At 42.8% G+C, this 21428-nt stretch overlaps 1 long non-coding RNA gene across 1 annotated transcript; it reads right to left on the bottom strand.

Annotated features, from left to right (window-relative positions):
- Window positions 1–44: 44 nt before the first annotated feature.
- LOC135195803 (uncharacterized) lies at window positions 45–20024 on the bottom strand. Its single transcript, XR_010310249.1, has 3 exons — window positions 19981–20024; window positions 17413–17515; window positions 45–347 (listed from the first exon to the last, which is right to left on the bottom strand). It is a non-coding gene; the product is annotated as an uncharacterized LOC135195803 (long non-coding RNA).
- Between the last annotated feature and the right edge of the window lie 1404 nt (window positions 20025–21428).

Here is a 21428-nt window from a genome sequence, read left to right as displayed (position 1 = left end):
GATTAAAATATTGACAGGAACTTGTAAAGTGAAATATCCATTACATTCAGAGAGGGAACTCGGTTTTGTGGATAAAAAGAATACTCGGCTGTGCCAACCTAACAAAGTGAACAGAACAGTTAAAGTTATTTAGACACAAAAGAACCGAAGACCAAACATACTTGAAAGCATGAAGAATGAATGATTCCGATAACAACTGTAAGGAAGCCTGAGATGACTCCTATCACATCTTTGCAGGGAGTCCTTTCCATTCCTTGAAGAGGACAGCTGACGAGATGATTACACAGGCAGTGAAGAAAAACGTAGTAGATGGGAGTGACAATGGATGTATTGAAGATGTCTAAGGCCTGTCATGTGGAAAAAAAATATAATAAAATATGAACAACAACTATTGGTCTTTACACACACAACAAGAAACAACCAGAGTTGGTAAATGTGTGCAATGTACAGCTGTGATAAGTGTGTTTAAGCTATAATTTTACAGATTTTATAACCATTCAAAATCACAGTTTTTTTGAGCTACAATAACCACAAACATTTCCTACCTTACCTGAATGGTACATAAATCTGTTACTAAGAGCTTTCTATCTTTTGCTGGCTGTTAATTTCATAAAATGAATTAAGGCAGATATTAATTTAGCTTGACAAATTATCTTATCTGTTATATCTCATAGATCTGGCTACTCACGGGGGCGCCACGGGGGGTCACTTCAATTGTGGATTGTGGTAGACTGTCAATGATGGAGCTTTGCAATGATCTTTCATTCTCTGCAGCATTTTTACCATTATTTACAACCTTTTCATTTAACCCTTAAACGCCGAGGCAGTATTTTAAAAATCGTCTCACGTTTGCGGGCAGCATTCGCGAGTGAGTCCCAAAGCGGAAAAAATGTTTTTTTCAAAAAAATCATCAGCACGCTTAGTTTTCAAGATTAAGAGTTCATTTTTTGCTCCTTTTTTTATCATTGCCTGAAGTTTAGTGTGTGCAACCATCAGAAATGAAAAAAATTTCATTATCATATATAAATATTGGGATATATGACAGCGCAATAAAAAATTTCATATATAATTGTATACAAATCGCTGTGAGCAAAAACAGTTAAATCTAACGAGTTAATTTTTTTCGTTGTAATGTACACTAAATTGCGATCATTTTAGTATATAAACACATTGTAAAACGATAAAGGCAACACAGAGAAAATATTATCACAAAATGATGCATGAATCCGTAACACGCGGACGTAAAAAAAAGCCGTTTTCAAAAATTCACCATAAAATCGAAATATTGTGCTACAGACTTCCTGTTTATTGCAAAATGAAAGTAATTGATTGAATATTACTAGACTGTAAGTGTTGTAGCTTACAAATGCAGTTTTCGAACTTTCATTTCCAGTCGAGTTAAAGTTGACCGAAGGACGAATTTTTTCTATTTATCGTTATTTATATGAAAATATTTTCAAAACTGATAAAAGCTACAACCATGGGTTGTTTATACAGGCAGTCCCCAGGTTACGACGGGTTCGGGTTATGACGTTCCGAGGTTAAGGCGCTTCTCAATTATATTCATCAGACATTATTTTCCAGAGTTACGACGCCTACAACGCTCATCTGGCAGATGAATATGACACCAAAAAATGCAAAATAATCAATATTTGAAGGTTTTTTTGATGAAAAATGCAATAAGAATGCAGTTTACATAGTTTTGCAATGCACCCAAAGCATTAAAAGTAAGGTTTTCTTAGGATTTTTGATGATGTTCCGGCGTACGACGATTTTCATATATACAAAAAAAAAAAAAAAAAAAAAACTTTAATGTAACGACTAATTTAAAATGGTGCAAACATTACGGCAATCGGACGAAAAAATTTATGATTTTTTCGGAAGAGTTACCCGCGCGGCGGACTAAGGAAAAAGTTTATTTCATAATTCACCATAAATCAAAATATTGTGTTAGAGACTTCCATTTGTTGCAAAATAAAGGTAAATGATTGAATATTACTAGAATGTATAGTTTTAGCTTACATACTAGAATGTAATAGTTTTAGCTTACAATTGCGATTTTTGACCATTTCGGTCGAGTCAAAGTTGACCGAAGGTTGAAATTTTGGCACTTATCGTTATTTATATGAAAATATTTCAAAACTGATAAAAGCTACAACTATGGGTTGTTTTTTGTTGTATTCTACATGAAATTGCGCACATTTTCATATATAAAATTTATGTAACAGCTAATTTAAAAATGGTGCAAACATTACGACAAGTCGGACAAAATTTTTTTATTTTTTTCGCTGCGCAGATGTAAGGAAAATAAAATGTTTTTTATCATAAATTCACCATAAATCGAATATTGTGCTAGACTTCCAATTTGTTGCAAAATAAAGGAAAATGATTGAATATTACTAGAATGTAATAGTTTTAGCTTACAACTGCGTTTTTTTACCATTTCGGTTGAGTCAATGTTGACCAAAGGCTGATATTTTGGCACTTATCGTTACTATTTATATTAAAATATTTCAAAACTGATAAAAACTACAACCATGGGTTGTTTTTAGTTATAATTCTACATGAAATTGTGCACATATATAAAAACTTTATGTAACGGCTAATTTAAAATGGTGCAAACATTAAGACAATCAGATGCAAAAATTTATGATTTTTTCGGAAGAGTTACCGCGTGGACGTAAGGAAAAAGTTTTTTTATACATTCAACTTCCCTGCCAGATATATACTTAGCTATAGACTCCGTCGTCTCCGACAGAATTTCAAATTTCGCGGCACATGCTACCGGTAGGTCAGGTGATCTACCGCCCTGCCCTGGGTGGCAGGACTAGGAACCATTCCCGTTTTCTAATCAGAATTCTTCTGTCGCCCGGACCATCAACATTGTTGTTGGTTCCTCTCGATTGGTTTTTCTTTTTTCACCGGCAATTGATCTTCTTGACCGACTTTTGGTGACGTATCTGGACTGTTGGATTGGCATACGCTTTTGTGGACTGTTTTTGTGGACTTGATTTTGGATTTTCTTTAAAAATGTCTGACACTGGAATGGTTTGTGAGACGTTGTGTGAATGTAGGCTGTAAGGTGAGGTTGCCGAAAGCTTCGGTAGACCCTCACACTGTATGCAAGGGTTTGCAGGGAGTATGAATGTTCTTTCACTAATACTTGCAAGGAATGTGAGAATTTGAGTGAGAATGAATGGAAGAATCTAACTAATTATTTGAAAAAGTTAGAAAGAGAAAGAGTGAGGAAGGCTTCTTATAGAAGTTTAAGTAGTTCGAGATCTAATGAACTAATTCCTAGCTTGGGATCTTCCCCAAGGGTAAGTATTGCTACTTCTCTTCCATTGCAGCCCCTTCTCCTATGCAGAACCTGTAGATTCAGCGAAAGAACTTGCGGATCTAAAGCAGCCTTTAAGTTTGATGGAAAACAAATGGCTGCCCTGCAAGGTAAGGCGTAGTGATTTTTCAGTGGACAGTGATATGAGTGTCCCCAGTGTAGTGGAGGGGGCATCTGGTCGGCTCCGCAACGCTCCTAGGTCTAGACCTCTTCCAAGCTCACATGCCCAGAGGAGAAGGAATGTCGAAAACCGAAAGGAGGTTGTGGAGAATCCCCACCGATCAGGTGTCCCTTCGGCGGTTTCTGTGACACCCCAGATGCCAAGGATCGCTATTGTAAAAAGCGTCCTGCGCGAGTGTTTTTCTTCGTCGGGATCTTCGTCTCCGAGACGTGATTGGAGGGATTCAGATCGCTCTCGACCACTCAAGAGGAGTTGGAAGGCTCCGACGATTGACTCGAGCCCGGAAACTTCCCTGAGGAGTCTCCTTCGGGAGTTAAGAAGGCAAGAAGAGCCATTCTGTCAACCAGAGTTAGGAGTCAGGAGGTGGAGGCTATGGACTCCTCCCCGTCCTCCTTCCCCTCCTCCCAAAGAGGATAAAGAGGAGGTTACGAAGAGGTTCATGATTGCTATGCAAGAGCAGATTTCGTCTTTTGTAGGAGTCCTTTCAAAGGAGCCTCCTAGAAGGAAAGACTCTTCCCTTCCTATCAAAAGATCCTCCAGACGTATGGAGGTATCTGCCGCCAGGGATGCGATGCTCCTACTCGAGGTGAAGGCTTCCTGTACGAACGTGGATGAACCGATCAGAAGCGTCTGCACCGGCCAGGAGTGAGGAGTCCACCCAGGAGGCCCAGGAGCCAAGAGCCAGGAGTGTGGAGTCTCCGGCCAAGAGGTCAGGAGGCAGGAGGCAAGGAGCCAGAGGCCAAGGGAGTCAGGAGTAAAACAGAGGTGGCAGGAGTCAGGAGTCAGGAGGGCAGGAAGTCAGGTAGGCAGGAGCCAGGAGTGGCGGAGTCAGGCATGGCAGGAGTCAGGAGGCAGGAGTCAGGAGCCAGGAGGCAGGAGTCAGGACTTCTCCAAATAGAAGCTCCTCTCCTTCAGATCGTAGGAGGTCTTGGAAGGACTCTCCCTCCAAACGAGAGCTTTCTCCTTCGTCTGATCGAGGTTTGGACGATTTGTCTGATGACGAACCTCCTGCAAATGAGGGACTCTCGAATTATAAGGTCTTAGCCTCCTTGTTACTACAAGAGTTTGGAGACTCTCTTAGTCCGGCGGCTCCTCCTTCTCCTCGTTCTCTCTTTTCGAGCTCGGCTACGGCGAATCTTCGGCCCTTTCTGAAAATGAAGCCTGCAATTTCTATGAAGAAGGCCCTCCAATCTTTAGATTCTTGGATACAAGAAGAAAGAGTTGGGAAAGACTGTATTTCTGCACGCCTCCTTCCAAACTCCATGGAAAGAGAGGTATTTGGTATGGGACAGGAGAGACTATGGGTCTTTCTCTTCCTGCCTCGGCAGATGCGGACTTTTCCAATTTAGTGGAGGCCTCTAGACGTCACTCTTTAGGATCGGTCAGATCGACGTGGAGCATTTCGGAGTTGAACCACTTTCTAAAGGGACTTTTTGTCACTTTAGAGGTGTTCAATTTTCTGGATTGGTCACTCAGAGTTCTGGCCATGCAAATCTAAAGATCCGGAGTTTTCTTAAAAACCCAGAGATTCTCCATAGCGTCCTGTCTTGCATGGACAAGGCAGTACAGGACGGTTCGGGAGAAGTTGCTTCCCTATTTGGTGCTGGTCTTCTGAAAAAGAGATCAGTATATGGATCCCTGTTATCAAAAGGGGTTTCTCCGAGCCAGAGGACAGCTTTATTGTTCGCTCCCCCCCTCTGTCGGATCATCTGTTTCCTTTTCTCAGTTAGTGAAGGACATATCTCGCTCGCTAACTGAGAAGGCGACACAAGACCTACTGGTACAAACGTCCAAGAAAAAGGGACGTCCTGTAGTGTCGACGAATAAGAAGGACTCTCGTCCTCTCAGCAGCCCTTTCGTGGAGGTGCAAGCGGCTCGTCCCCCCTGCCAGAAGAAGACCTCTGACAAGAGAGGAAGGTCTTCCTTCAGACCTTTCAAGAAAACTAAATGACTTGTTGTTCCTTCAAGCACCAGTGGGCGCCAGACTCCTGGACTTTGCAGGATATGGGCAAAAGGGGGAGCCGACACTTGGTCAGTCTCGGTCCTAAGAAAGGATACGTAATTTCCCTTCGAGGACAGTCCCCTCCCCTAACATCTATACGCCCTCGGGAACTGTCAGCGAGGTACAGAGACCCTGTAATGAGAAACTCTCCCCTTCAAATGGTGGAACAAATGTGGGAAAAGGAGGCCATCGAACTTGTGCAGGATCCACACTCCCTGGGATTTTACAATCGCCTTTTTCTAGTACCAAAGGCATCGGGGGGTGGGGGGCACTAGTACTGGACGTAAGCGCTCTGAAATCGCTTTGTTCAGAAAAAGAAGTTCCGTATGGAAACGTCCGCCTCAGTAATGTCGGCTCTTCGTCCAGGAGATTGGATGGTCTCTCTGGACTTGCAAGATGCGTATTTCCACGTTCCCATTCACCATTTGTCAAAGAAATATCTTCGGTTTGTAATAGAAGACAAGATTTTTCAATTCAGGCTCTGTGCTTCGGTCTGTCTACAGCTCCACAGGTATTCACCACCTGATGGCGAATGTAGCAAGATGGCTTCACCTAGAGGGAATAAACATCTCCCTCTACTTAGACGACTGGCTGATCAGGGCCAAGTCGGAGATTCAGTGCTTGGAGGACTTATCAGTAACAAGAAACTGATAGAATCGCTGGGATTACTCGTGAACCTCGAGAAGTCGCAGCTGATCCCCCCAGCCAGAGCTTGGTCTATCTGGGGTTCAGATGGATTCTCGGGGTTTTCGAGTATTTCCTTCGCGAGAAAGAATCACTCGAGGTTTGTCGAAAATCTCGAGCTTCTTAGAGAGAAAGAGCAGTTCAGCGAGGGATTATCTGAGCCTTTTAGGGACCACTGTCCTCGCTAGAAAAAGTTCTTCTCTCTGGGGAGGCTTCACCTTCGCCCTCTTCCACAAGAGATAAAAGATCACTTGAAGTGGTGGATCCTTCCTCTTCAGAAGAACGAAGGCGTATAGCTTGCCCTGCAGAACCCAGACCAAGTGTTATCCTTCGACGCTTCGGAGTCGGGATGGGAGCGACGCTAGGAGCAAGGGAGGTGTCAGGCACCTGGACAAAGGAACAGGTGTCCTGGCACATCAATTGCAAGGAACTAGTGGCCATACACCTAGCCTTAAGGTTCTTCGAGGAGATAGTCAGAGGCGGGGTGATACAGATAAACTCGGACAACACCACGGCTCTGGCTTACATACGCAAGCAAGGAGGCACGCACTCTTTCTCTCTTTCAGTTAACAAAACACCTGTTAACCTGGACAGAAGAAAGAGGCATAACTCTCCTCACAAGATTTGTACAAGGGATAAAAGAATGTGAGAGCGGACAGGCTAAGCAGGAGGAATCAGGTCCTTCCCACGAAGAAGTGTGTCGAAGTCTTTGGTCCCTGTGGGGGAGACCTCACATAGACCTGTTTGCGACGTTCCTCTCCAAAAGAGTAGAGATCTTTTGCTCTCTAGTAGAAGATCCGAGAGCCTTCGCAATAGACGCGTTTCTCCTGGATTGGTCGGGTGTGGTGGACGCCTACGCCTTTCCCCCGTTCAAGATCCTGGGGGAAGTGCTCAGGAAGTTCGTAGCTTCAAAGAGCACGAAGTTGACACTAATAGCCCCATTTTGGCCAGCCAAGATGGTTCACGGAGGTACTGGAGTGGATAGTGGACTTCCCCAGATCTCTTCCAAACAGACCAGATCTACTCAGACAACCCCACTTCGAGAGGTTTCATCACACCTCCCAGGTCTTCGCTCTGACTGCCTTTCGACTATCGAAAGACTTGTCAGAGCGAGGGGCTTTTTCTCGCAAGGCTGCGGGCTCTATCGCTAGAGCCCGCAGAGCTTCGACGAGAAGAGTATACCAATCGAAGTGGGAAGTCTTTAGGAGGTGGTGTAAGAGTCAGAAGCTGTCCTCCTCCAGTACCTCTATAGTTAACATTGCCGATTTCCTCCTCTTTCTGAGAGAGGAATCGCACCTATCTGTGTCAACAATAAAGGGATACAGAAGCATGCTGTCTTCAGTATTCAGAAATCGAGGGCTAGAAATTGCAGATAACAAAGATCTACATGATTTAATTAGATCCTTTGAAACTTCAAAAGCAGCAACTCCTAGAACACCTAGTTGGAATCTGGACGTGGTCCTGAAATTCCTTTCCTCGGATAAATTATTAGCCTTTACATCTGGCTTCCTTCCGCGACGTCACTAGGAAATGCTTATTCCTGTTGTCCTCTCACAGCCAAGAGGACGAGCGAATTGCACGCTCTGGACTCCACAGTGGGGTTCAAAGGAGAGTGCTGCTATCTGCTCGTTCCAGACATTGTTTCTGGCGAAGAACGAAAAACCCGTCAAAACCTTGGCCCAGAAGCTTTGAGGTAAAAGGTCTATCTAACCTCGTAGGCAGAGAGACAGAGAGGTCTCTCTGTCCAGTTGAGAGCTCTTAAATTTTATTTAGAGAGAGAGAGACAGATGGGAGCTTGTCAACAAGGTCTTTGGTGTGCTGTGAAGAACCCCAAAAGACTCATGTCCAAAAACGCCTTGGCCTTCTTTGTGAGAAGCGTAATTACTGACGCACACAAGAACTGCTCGGAGAATCCTTCGGTTCTTCTAAAGGTTAAGACCCATGAAGTGAGAGCAGTAGCAACGTCCTTGCGTTCCCCCCAAAAGAATATGTCTCTTAAAAATATCATTGAGACTACTTATTGGAGGTGCAATTCAGTGTTTGCGTCTCATTACCTGAAGGATGTGAAAGTGACTTATGAGAAGCTTCTCTCTAGGTCCATTTGTATCAGCAGATACAGTGCTGGGTCTTGGAGCAAAGACTGATCCTTAAAATATTTTGATTTTATCGTACATAAACCCTCTTGTCAGATATGTGCTTGGTTTTCTATTAGCAAGCTCACGGATGTCGCACGGGCGCATAGTGTCATTGCTGGTAGGGGATCAAGGGTATGTATGACTAGTGGGGGGGTACAAAATTTTTTTTTTTTGTATATTTTGTATAATGAACGTGTAATTATGTTTCGAGTTTTTGGTTGTGGTAAGGAGTTCGGGGATAACTCCTTGCAATCTTAGAACTAACATGGATGTTAGGATCAGGTGATCGGGATCGGTGTTGTGCTCCTTGAACAAGGTGTATTGTCATGTTAGTGGAATAGCAACCCAATGACAAAGGCCTTTAGGCTCTGCCGAGTAAGTGGATAAGACCCCATTGGCAGACCACAAGAACTCTTAGCCATAGATCAATATCTCGCTGAGGCTCTTGAGGCTAAGCAGACTCCAAGGCAGTAGCCGCGAAGTCTTCAGCCTAATAAGGTAGGAACCAAGGTTTATTAATACCTACAACATATGTTGTTTACCTGTCTATTTCAGTAGTTAGCTGTCTCTTACCCACCACCAATGGGTGCTAATCAGCTAAGTATATATCTGGCAGGGAAGTTGAATGTATAAAAATGATATTGTCATGTTCACAATAAAGTTTTTTATACATACTTACCTGACAGATATATACGATTAATGGACCCACCCAGCCTCCCCGCAGGAGACAGGTGGAAGAGAAGAATTCTGATTAGAAAACGGGAATGGTTCCTAGTCCTGCCACCCTCAGGGCAGGGCGGTAATAAATCACCTTGACCTACCGGTAGCGTGTGCCGCGAAATTTGAAATTCTGTCGGAGACGACAGAGTCTATAGCTAAGTATATATCTGTCAGGTAAGTATGTATAAAACTTTATTGTAACATGACAATATCATTTTTTTCAAAAGTTCACCATAAATCATAATATTGTTCTAGAGACTTCGAATTTGTTGCAAAATGAAGGTAAATGATTGAATATTACTAGAAATATAAGAGTTATAGCTTACAATTGCGTTTTTCTGCCATTTCAGCAAGAGTTAAAGTTGACCAAAGTTTGAAATTTTGGCAATTCTTGTTATTTATATGAAAATATTTCAAAACTGATAAAAGCTACAACCATGAGTTGTTTTTAGTTATATTCTACATGAAATTGCGCACATTTTTATATATAAAAAAAAATGTTATTGTTATGTATACAATAAGGTTTTGTACATACTTACCTGGCAGATATATACTTAGCTATACGTCTCTGACGTCACGACAGAATTCAAAACTCGCGGCAACACGCGACAGGTAGGTCAGGTGATCTACCTTACCCGCCGCTGGGTGGCGGCTGTAAGAACCAATCTCCCTTTCCAGCCAGAATTTTTTCCTTCCTTCCACCTGTCTCCTGAGGGGAGGCTGGCGGGCCATCAATCGTATATATCTGCCAGGTAAGTATGTACAAAACCTTATTGTATACTAACAATAACATTTTTGTACATGAACTTTCCTGTCAGATATATACTTAGCTGATTGACACCCTTGGTGGAGGGAAAGAGACAGCAATATAAAATATGGAAAAAAGGGGAAAACAACACTAGTTGTAGGATGTAAATACAACCTTGGTTCTTACCTGTTTAGGCAGAAGACTTCGTAGTTACTGTCTATGAGTCTGCGTTGCCTTAAGAGCTTCAGCGAGGGCGTGACCTACAGCTGACAGACTCTTTGGGTCTATCAAAGGGATGTGGTTATCCGCGGTTACTTGATAGAATCCGAGCAGGATCTGTCAACGGGGATTCGCCCACTTATATTGACAAAGAACCTAACCACTATCATTGCAAGGAGCTCAAACATAACCGATCACCTAACCAATCTAATCATTGTTAGACTACGAAATGAAAAACATGCCTACCCGCATGTTCTTTCAAACAACCAAATACTTACAACCTAACAAGGGGAAAAATATAATACTACAAAGGATAGGTCTCAGCTCCCTGCCCCAGCACCGAATCCGCCGATACTACGGGCCTAACCCGAAGCACTTTAAATACGTAATTTTGACGTCTCTCAGATAGTGGTTTGCAAAGACTGAGTTGCAAACGCCAAGAATGTTGCCTTCATAATATTGACTCAGGGTGGATATGTTTTTGTTAAAAGTCAATGACGTGGCAATAGCTCTTACCTCATGAGCTTTGACCGGTAAAGAACTTTGAATTGACTTTCATCACATATCGCATGCGCTTCTTTCACCAGGCTTCTGATAAAGAAAGAAAGCGCATTCTTCGAAAGAGTCCTCCTTGGATCTCTTACAGAGCACCAAATGTTGACATCATTGCCCTTAAGTTTTTTCTTTCTCTGTAGATAGAACTTTAAACTTCATACTGGGCAAAGCGGACCTCTCTGCTTCCTCGCCTACTAATGCAGACAAGCCCTTGGACTGCAAAGCTCCTAGGACAAGGATTTGAGGGGTTCTCGTTCTTAGCCAAGAAACGAAGGAAGGAACGAACAGATAGCTGCATCTCCTCTGAATCCCACATTTCCTTCTAGTGCATGGAGTTCACTAACCCTCTTTGCGGAAGCCAAAGCCATGAGAAAAATTGTCTTCTTCGTGGAGTCTCTAAACGAGGCAGACTGAGGGCGGTTCGAACTTATTGGACCTAAGGTAACGTAGCACTACATCCAGATTCCAACTCGGAATCCCTGGAGAAACCTTCTTGGATGTTTCAAAATTGATCTTATTAGATCATGAAGGTCCTTATCTTCTGAAATGTTTAAGTTTCTGTGCCTAAACACTGCAGATAGCATGCTACGATAGCCTTTAATGGTTGATACCGCCAATCCACTTTCTTCCCTAAGGAAAAGTAAGAAGTCTGCTATTTGGGTCACAGAGGTACTGAAGAGGAAAAGTGATGGTTCCTACACCATCGCCGAAAGACGTCCCACTTCGATTGGTAGACTCTAAGGGTAGAAGGCCTTCTTGCTGCTGCGATAGCCGTTGCAACTCTTGCCGAAAAGCCTCTCGTTCTGACCAAACTTTTGACAGTCTGAAGCCAGTCAGATCTAGAGCGGGGAGGTTTTGTGATACCTCTCGAAGTGGGGTTGTCTGAGCAGATCGATCCTCTGTGGTAATGTTCTCGGAGATCTACTAACCATTCCAGTACCTCTGTGAACCATACTTGTGCGGGCCAGAACGGGGCTACCACGTCATCATTGCTGCCTCCGATTCTGCAAAATTTTTCTTTATGCTGCCTCCGATTCTGCAAATTTCTTTAGAGTCTCTCCCAGTATCTTGAATGGAGGAAAAGCATACATGTCTAGACCCTTCCAATCCAGTAGAAACGCGTCTATCGACACTGCCCTCGGGTCCGATATCGGAGAGCAGTAGTTGGCTATCCTCGCATTCTTGGCTGTGGCGAAGAGGTCTATATGAGCTTGCCCCAGCTTCCACATGTCCTGGCAACATCCTCGTGAAGAGTCCAACTCTGCAGGCAGGACTTGATCTTCCTGCTTAGGAGGTCTGCTCTGACGTTCTTTTCTCCCTGTACGAACCTGGTAAGGAGACAAATCTTCCTTTCTCTGCCCAAAGCAGAAGTTCTTTTGCTGTCTCGTACAGGGAGAAAGAGTGATCCCCCCCTGCTTCCTGATGTAAGCCAGGGCCGTGGTGTTGTCCGAGTTGATCTGTACTGCTGAAGCTAGGACGTGGGGCTCGAAAGCTTTCAAAGCTAGCCAAACCGCCATCAGCTCCTTCTTGTTGATGTGCCAGGTCACCTGTTCCTTCTTCCAGGTGCCTGACACTTCTCTTGAGCCGAGCGTTGCTCCCCAACCTGTTTCCGAGGCGTCGGAATACAACACTTGGTGGGGTTCGGAATGTGAAGGGACATCCCTTCTGAAAACCTGAGAGGGTTGGCCCACCAAGAGAGGTCCTTCTTGATTTCCCTTGAGGATCTCGAAGGAGAACTCTAGGTTTTGCGAACGACACCTCCAGTTTCGATGTAGAAAGAACTGGAGAGGTCTGAGGTGCAACCTTCCTAGAGAAAGGAATTGCTCCAACGAGGAGAGTGTCCCCCAACCAAACTCATCCACTACCCTCTCTGTGCATACTTCTTTCTCTAGGAAGGCTTTGACTTTGGCTCTGACCCTCGGGCTATCCTTTCTGGAGACGGAAAAGCCCGAAAATCCAGAGAAGCCATCCGAATCCCCAGATAGATACGATCTTGACTGGGGATCAACTGAGACTTTGAAAGTTCACCAAAAGTCCCAGAGAACTTGCCATGAAAAGGGTCTTTTGTAGGTCCTCCAAACTCTTTTCTGCGACTTGGCTCTGATTAGCCAGTCGTTCCAGTAAAGGGACACTCTGACTCCCTCCAAATGTAGCCATCTTGCTACATTTTTCATTAGGCCTGTGAAGACCTGAGGGGCTGTTGAAAGGCCGAAGCACAAAGCCCTGAAGAACTGGAATATCCTTCCTCCCATCATGAACCTGAGGTATTTCCTTGAAGAAGGATGGATAGGGCACATGGAAGTAAGCGTCCTGAAGATCTAGGGACACCATCTCCAGTCCCCTGGCCGAAGGGTCCGCCAACACTGAGGATGTCGTCTCCATGGCGAACTTCCTCTTTTCTACAAAGAAATTCAGGGCGCTTACATCCACCAACCGGTCTCCATTCCTCCTGAGGCTTTTGGAAACTAGAAAAAGGCGGTTGTAAAAGCCCGCTGAGCAAGGGTCACTACTAGCTCTATAGCCCTCTTTCTCGAACATTTGTTCCACTGCTTGTGTTAAAGCAAGGCTCATGATGGGGATCCCTGTACCTGGCCACCAACTCCCTCGGAGTCGTTGTCAACGGTGGTCTTTCCGTAAAGGGAATCAGATATCCTTTCCGGATAATCGAGAGGGACCAGTTTGTCCGCTCCTCTCTTTGCCCAGGCTTCCGAGAATCTTAGAAGCCTGGCACCTACTGGTGTTTTGGAGGACTACTTCCTACTTCTTAGCTCTGGCAGAGCGTGAGAAGGATCTACCTCTCTTGAAAGGTCTATTACCTCTCGAGGTAGAGGCTCTAGGAAGGAGGGCCCCCCTCGAAAGGGCTCCTGTCTAGCTGGCGTCTCCTTCTTCGTCTTCGTCTGGAAGGGAGGTCCTAGGCTTCCGTGCCGACTGCGCGAGCATGTCCTGAGTCGCCTTTGCAGAGATAGATCCTGAGATGTCCTGTATTATCTTCTTCGGAAATAGCAGAGGCGAGAGTTGCGAATACAGAAGAGAGGCTCTTTGGGCATGAGAAACAGACTTAGTCAGAAAAGAGCAGGACTGATCTCTTCTTAAGGATCCCTGCTCCAAACAGCAGGCTATTTCGCTCGATCCATCTCTAACTGCTTTATCAATGCACGTTAGCACACTGTTGAGATCTTCTGGCGAAATAGCATCCGGGTTCTGAGTCTTCTTAGCCAAGACCCCCAAAGACCAGTCAAGGAAGTTGAAGACTTCCAAGACTCTAAACATTCCCTTCAGCAGTGGTCAAGCTCGTTCATAGCCCAGGTAGTCTTAGCAGACAAAAGAGCCGAGCGTCGTGCTGCATCTACCAGGGGAGAGAAGTCCGCATCTGCCGATGAAGGAAGACCCAGGCCTAGGGGTTCTCCAGACTCGTACCAAAACCCCAGTCTGCCCGTAAGCTTGGAAGGAGGGAAAGAAAACACAGTCTTTCCCTTTCTCTTCCTTAGAAAGCAGCCAATCACCAAAACCTCTCAAAGCCTTCTTCATTGAGATGGTTGGCTTCATCCTCACACAAGAGGAAACTTTCGTCTTCTTCGAAGTCGAGAATAAAGAGAGAGGAGACGGAGGAGCGACGGGAATAAGGGAGTCTCCAAACTCTTGAAGAAGGAGATCTGTAAGGATCTTATAGGACGAAACAGACGAGTCCTTCACCAAATCCTCTTCTGAAGGTTCAACTTCATCCACTGAAGAACCCTCCGTTCTTTACGAGGGCAGTTAGCCTTCTCTAAAGAAGTGCGTCTGTCTAGAGAGTGCTAGTAGCAGACTGGCGCCTATCAGGGGAAGCCAAAGTTTCTGGAGAGCTCCTCTCGAATGAGTCCTTCTACTCTGATGAGTGCGTGCTCTTTGATCCTTAATCCTACTCCTAGAATTCCGGGCTTCCAAAGGGAGCGCCTTGCTAGGAGAGGAGAGCCTACTATGCTCAAGGCGCTTCACAGGATCCATGCGCCTGTTCAAAGGAGAGCGGCTGCCAGGCGAGCTGCGCCTACCATGAGGCGAACGCCTACTAGGCTCTTGGCGCCTACTTACAGGAGAGCGAAGCCCTGGAGAAGGTCGCCTACTAGGTGACCGGCGTCTACCATGCTCCACAAACTTCGATCCAGACTTGTGTGTCTCTTCAAAAGGTAGTCTCCCTAGAGACATATCTTTCAGGCTCTACAACGCCTGTCCTGAACAGAGCGGCTAAAAGGAGCCGCGCCTATCAGGAGAAAAGCGCCTATCCTCCGCACCGCGCTTGGGAGCGGGAGAGCGTCTACTTGGGGAGTAGCGCCTACTAGGCTCAAGGGCGCCTAACAAAAGTCGAGATCCTGTCTCTTGACGAATCCATCAAAGAGTAGGCTCTCTTATCCGGGGTAATGAAGGATCTTCGGAAATGAGCGAGAAGACGAGGCTGTACGCCTGTCTTTAGACGAACGCCTACTAGGCGCTAGATCCCTTCCTACTGGAGAGATGTAGTCACCATGGAGAAGCTTCTTGGGCGATTGACGCCTGGAAGACGACAAGCGTCTGTCGAGGGAAGAGCGCCTCCTTCCATCCGCTGATACAGGAGAGAGAACCGACTCTGATTGAGACGGTAACACAGGCGAAGGAATCCTAGACTTCTTGACAGGGAGAGAGACGTCTTTCCGACGCGTTCCTCCTGCCAAGGAGCCCGCCCGCCAGCGCCGAAATCTGCGCTTGCAGTCCAGCAAGAATTCGAGCTGGAGATCTTGCAAAATCCTCCACTGGAGAAGAGGCCTCGAAGCCTAACTATGAGGCAAGAACTCCTGGTCCATCCTGGGTTTCTTGATCTCTACTTCCGGCTCTTCTGGAAAACTTCCGGGCTGGAAGGAAAGGCGCCAGGAGCCTTCCAGGCCTCTCTTCAGCGGTCGCGAAGAATCCGAGGCGCTCCATCCTCTTCTAGGCGAAGGTGAGGAAGAATGAAGAGAAGCATTGGCGCAATACCTCCTTCTCGCGCGAACAAGGGCAGCCTGGGTAGAACATCAGATCTACCGAGGGGACGCCTGATCGGTGGGAGTTCTCCCTAACCTTCCGCTGCGGCTGTTGACTTTCCTCCTCCACTGGGACTGGGATGTCTGGAAGAGGTCTAGGCCTGGAAGCATTAGAGCCGATCAGACGCACCCTCCATGCACTGGGGTCACTGCACAATTCCCACCTTCACTACTCTTACCTTGCAACGAACGAATCTTCTTTTCCATGCTAAGGATCGTGGCTCTCATGGTTTGCCACTTCCGTAGTTGTATCCTTAGGTTCGATGCAGGCGCAGGAGCTGAAACTGGAGAAGGTTCTAATGCTACAACAGGATTTTCTTCTACCTCGCTAATACGAGACTTACTAGAACTCCTAGACGAAGCCTTTTCTCACCTGTCCTTCTCTAACTTCCTCAAGTAGGAAGAAAGAGCCTTCCATTCACCCTCATCCAACTTCTCACACTCATTACACGGGTTAACCAAGAACATTCTTTCCTCTACATCTAAAGCAAACTGTGTGAGGTTCTACTACCGTAGCTTTCGGTAGTCTCACCTTGCATTCATCCATAGAGCACACCCTAAACATAGAAGATTTCTTAATCTCTAACTCAGACATCTCGAAATCAAAGAAAAATCCAAATCAATATCCAAAAACAATCCACAAATGCGTATGCCAAGCCAACAAGATCAGGTACTTCACCGAAAGTCAGTCCAAATAAATCCATGGCAACGAGAATCGAATAAGCTGTCAGAGTAACAACCACAGGTGTAGTCGTCACCGGCGACAGAAAAATTCTGGCTGGAAAGGGAGATTGGTTCTTACAGCTGCCACCCAGCAGCGGGTAAGGTAGATCACCTGACCTACCTGTCGCGTGTGCCGCGAGTTTTGAATTCTGTCGTGACGTCAGAGACGTATAGCTAAGTATATATCTGACAGGAAAGTTCATGTACAAAAACTTTATGTAACGGCTAATATAAAATGGTGCAAAAATTATGTCAAAGTGATGAACTAATTTCTGAGATGTGTCGCTGATGCTTTTTAGTGCGAGAAGAAAGAAATTCGCACTTGCTCGCCTGGGTAATGATTGTAAACAAAACAACGCCTTGATCCGTGAGCTTCCCAGCATCCCCCAAGGTGCGTGATTCAAAAGTTTCTTCGCTTAGTAGGCCTATAACTATTTTTCCGCCAATTTTTTAAAAAACTTTTTTTTATATCGCCTACCATACGTCCAATCAGCACCCAACAGACAATTTATATAGACGTTTAATACATCCAATCGGCGTTAAAGGGTTAACTGTCCAGTTTCTTTAAACCCTTACCTTAATCAAAAAACACCATTCATTCCATAATAATAATATAATAATTTGCAGGCTTTCAACATGTACTGCATCTAGCATATTTCGTTTTGTGAATGGCCAAAGTCGTCAAGTGAGAAGTAGGATGCCATAGTTTTATCTAATATATTATTAACACTAATTATGGTTCAAAAGGATATGTCATTGAGGGGTAAAAGTTGGAAAGACTTCAGGCTTTAACATGTTACGCATCTAGCATATTTCGTTGAATGGCAAGTCGTCAAGTTTGAGAAGTAGGATGCCATAGTTTTAATTCCTAATAATATTATTAAACAATAATTATGGTTCAAAAAGGATAATGTCTTGAGGGGTAAAAGTGGAAAGACTTCAAAGGCAATAGAAGAAAAGACAGAGAGCAATGAGCTTGGACCTACAGATAGTTTCCCACCTCTTTCTGGATGGACATCAAAAGTTAGTAGGCTATAAAATAACAGCAACTAAAATAGAATGTTATACTTCTATTCACCTTGTTCAAGTAATTCATCTGAGTACAAACACAAACAACGAGACTCATCAAAGAGAACCATCGTGATCCAGTTAGTGAATTCATTGGTCCCATTAATTGTTTCCTGGAAGTAGAAAAAAAAAGAGCATTATGAGTGGAAGAACAATAATGATAGCATACTATTCACTGTATTCAAATTTGTTGGGTAATTAAAATACAGTTCACTGTAATGAGATACAGTATGTTACGTTAAGAAAGAATCTAATCAGACCACAATGCTAAAATTGTTCACTGACGTGGTACGCCCAAAGGTGTTTATTCTTATAGAATAGCATAAAATTAATTATATCTTACTAATAAATTATACTTTCTAATTGGATAGAATAAAACAAAATAAAATGAATTATGGTATATCTTAATTAATAACAAATTCAACTTTCTACTGGATAGATAGAAAATGTAAAGATTCTAATAAATTAACAAGGGATCCTGTTGTTGACTGAAACTAGGCCATTCAAACAGTACAGTTTGTGTTTTAATGCTAGTGTTACTGCATTCTCCCACAGGTGGGAACTGGTTCATAAGGTCACGATTAATACACCATATACCATTAAACTTCACTTCACAGATGTCACATATGCAACTGAATGTGAATAGTACGTATAAGTCATACGGCAGTGATCCATAAAGGGCACTCTTCTTCATATGCCCTAATACAATTAGCCAACCAAAAGAGCATACTTTGATTATGATACTTGTTAACCCTTAAACGCCGAAGCAGTATTTTAAAAATCGTTTCACGTATGCTGGCAGCGTTTGCGAGTGAGCGCCGAGGCGGGAAAAATGTTTTTCAAAAAATCACAGCACGCTTAGTTTCAAGATAATGAGTTTATTTTGGCGCTCCTTTTTTTTGTCATTGCCTGAAGTTTAGTATGCAACCATCAAGAAATTAAAAAAAAATATCATTATCATATAAATATATATAATTGAACTATACAAATCGTGCTTTGAGCAAAAACGGTTAAAGCTGATGAGTTAATTTTTTTTCATTGTATTGTACACTAAATTGCGATCATTTTGGTATATAACATATTGTAAAACGATCAAGGCAACACAGAGAAAATATTATCACAAATGATGCATGAATTCGTAACCCGCGGACGTAAAAAAAAACTGTTTTAAAAAATTCACCATAAATCGAAATATTGTGCTAGAGACTTCCCGTTTGTTGCAAAATGAAGGTAATTGATTGAATATTACTATACTGAAAGTGCTGTAGCTACAAATTGCAGTTTTGACCATTTCGGTCGAGTTTAAAGTTGACTGAAGGACAAATTTTTTCTATTTTATCGTTATTTATATGAAAATATTTCAAAACTGATAAAAGCTACAACCATAGGTTGTTTTTTTTTGTATTCTACGTGAAAATGCGCACATTTTCATGTATAAAACTTTATATAACGGCTAATTTGAAATGGTGCAGACATTATGACATTCGGACAAAAAAAATTTATGATTTTTTCAGAAGAGTTACCGTAAGGAAAAAGTTTTATTTTATAAATTTCACCCATAAATCGAAATTTATGTGCTAGAGACTTCCAATTTGTTGCAAAATGAAAGTAAATGATTGCATATTACTAGAATGTAATAGTTTTAGCTTACAACTGTGTTTTTTTACCATTTCGGTCGAGTTAAAGTTGGACCGAAGGTTGAAATTTTGGCACTTATCGTTATTTATATGAAAATATTTCAAACTGATAAAAGCTACAACCATGGGTTGTTTTTAATTGTATTCTACATGAAATTGCGCACATTTCCATATATAAAACTTTATGTAACAGCTATTCAAAATGGTGCAAACATTACGACAATCGGACAAAAAAAAATTATGATTTTATCGGAAGAGTTACCGCGCGGACGTAAGGAAAAAGTTTTTTTTCATAAATTCACCATAAATCAAAATATTGTGCTAGAGACTTGCAATCTGTTGCAAAATGAAGGTAATGATTGAATATTCTAGAATATAAGAGTTTGAGCTTACAATTTCATTTTTCGACCATTTCGGTAGAGTCACAGTTGACCGAAGGTTGAAATTTTGGCACTTATTATTTATATGAAATATAAATAACAATGAGTTGTTTTTTGTTGTATTCTACATGAAATTGTACACATTTTCATATATAATACTCCATGTAACAGCTAATATAAAATGGTGCAAAAATTATGTCAAAGTGACAAAATAATTTCTGAGATGTGTCGCTGATGCTTTTTAGTGCGAGAAGAAAGAAATTCGCGCTTGCGCGCCTGGGTAACGATTGTAAACAAAACAACTCCTTGATCCGTGAGCTCCTAGCATCCCCAAGGCGCGTGATTCAAAAGTTTTCGGCTAGTAGGCCTATAACTATTTTTCCGCGAATTTTCAAAAAACTTTTTTATATCATGTACCATACGTCCAATCGGCACCCAACAGACAATTTATATCGATGTTAATATGTCCAATCGGCGTTAAAGGGTTAAATGAAACCTAAATTAAAATGATCAAGTCAGAGGCAACGTTTCACCTATTTACTAGGTCATCTTTAAATTTACCTTAGCTGCCAATCCTATGCTTTGCACCCCAACACTGAGAAACCTCCGATGAGGGGAACAGATAGCAATATAAACGACAACATTACGATGACCATGTCGAGGTCCAAAGTGGATTATGAGGACGAGTGAGATTGCCACCACTAACGCTACATAAACCATAAATACTGAAAAGCAACATACATATTAATAAAACTGGATACTTTAGGTGAACACACTTTACTATGTAACATTAAAAATTTTTAAAAAAAATATACTAGCTCACATTACCAATAACTAGCTGGTATTCTACATTACTAGTACAACATGAAGTCGCATCCCATTCTCAACCTAAGTCTGGCAAGTGAAGAAATAACACAGTACAATTTTTAATGAATGAAACCAAAAAAATCTGTCATTTTAATTAATCTTTAGTAATCTTTCTCTACTCTAACGACTTCCTGGATCTTGATAATTCCCTCTTGGACTCTAGTAGTGGTCCTACTCCTAAGTTGGTTGGTTGGTTTAGATCATGGATTCCCAACCTGGGGGCCATGGCAAGAATTTAGGGGGGCCATCGCAGACTGACCTAGTAGAACGAAATGTCCACGACGAGTTCCTTGGTCTCAAAAATGATTGTGGCCAAAGATCTCTATGAAGAATGTATTTTGGTGTTCAATGCATCAGTCATATCCAAAAGTTAGTGTAATTGCGCTTCAACTACTCTTGCTATTTTCAACTACCTATTTATGCGAGTCTGGTTTTTTCCTCCACCCTTCTACAAATTAAGAATAAGAACTGGAACCGACTGGATGTGGACCCCGACATGAGATGTGCTTTGTCAGTGACACAACCATGGATTCATCAACTGAGTGCAAATAAACAACCTTAGCCTTCCCACTGATTGTCTTATGATACACGCATGGCAAAGGTTGACTGAACTTTTTTTTGCAAGTAAATTCAATTTCCTGTGAGGATACAGCTGCTGGTGACAGCTTTTCTTTAGTAGTGAATTCTTGAAGGGAGGAGGAATGAAGTGAAACAGACTGGAACCACTGGTTTAGATAAGCCAGCTTTGTGTCAGCACACGCCCTTGCCTAGGTAAGCCCTTAGGTGTGGAAGGGTTCTGAAGTGGAGAAGATGCCTGGACTTTGACTTACTTATTGCTTGGTACTTACGCCTTATATTTTCAATGCCCTTGTTTCTTTTCCTAATAGTATTTCCTTCAACGTAACTGTATTTTCATTATTTTTGTTTTATTTTCTTTGTTCATCTCTTCATTTGATGTCTTATACCAATATTCCCTTCCTCTTCTTGAACTAAGACAACTGTCACCAATATGGCTTCTTGAATGGGTAATTTAAAATCTCCAGTTCTTCTTAGTTCAATTTGTTTATTTCCCCTTTTTCATCCTTATTATTAAGTAAGTAACCATAATCAAATTTGACTTTTCTTCCTTCCTATCAATTATT

The sequence above is a fragment of the Macrobrachium nipponense genome, chromosome 16 (genome assembly GCF_015104395.2).
Source record: "Macrobrachium nipponense isolate FS-2020 chromosome 16, ASM1510439v2, whole genome shotgun sequence".
In the NCBI taxonomy this organism is placed as follows: Eukaryota; Metazoa; Arthropoda; class Malacostraca; order Decapoda; family Palaemonidae; genus Macrobrachium; species Macrobrachium nipponense.
Note: the sequence above shows the minus strand (reverse complement) of the source record. Positions and strands in the feature narration are given on the sequence as shown.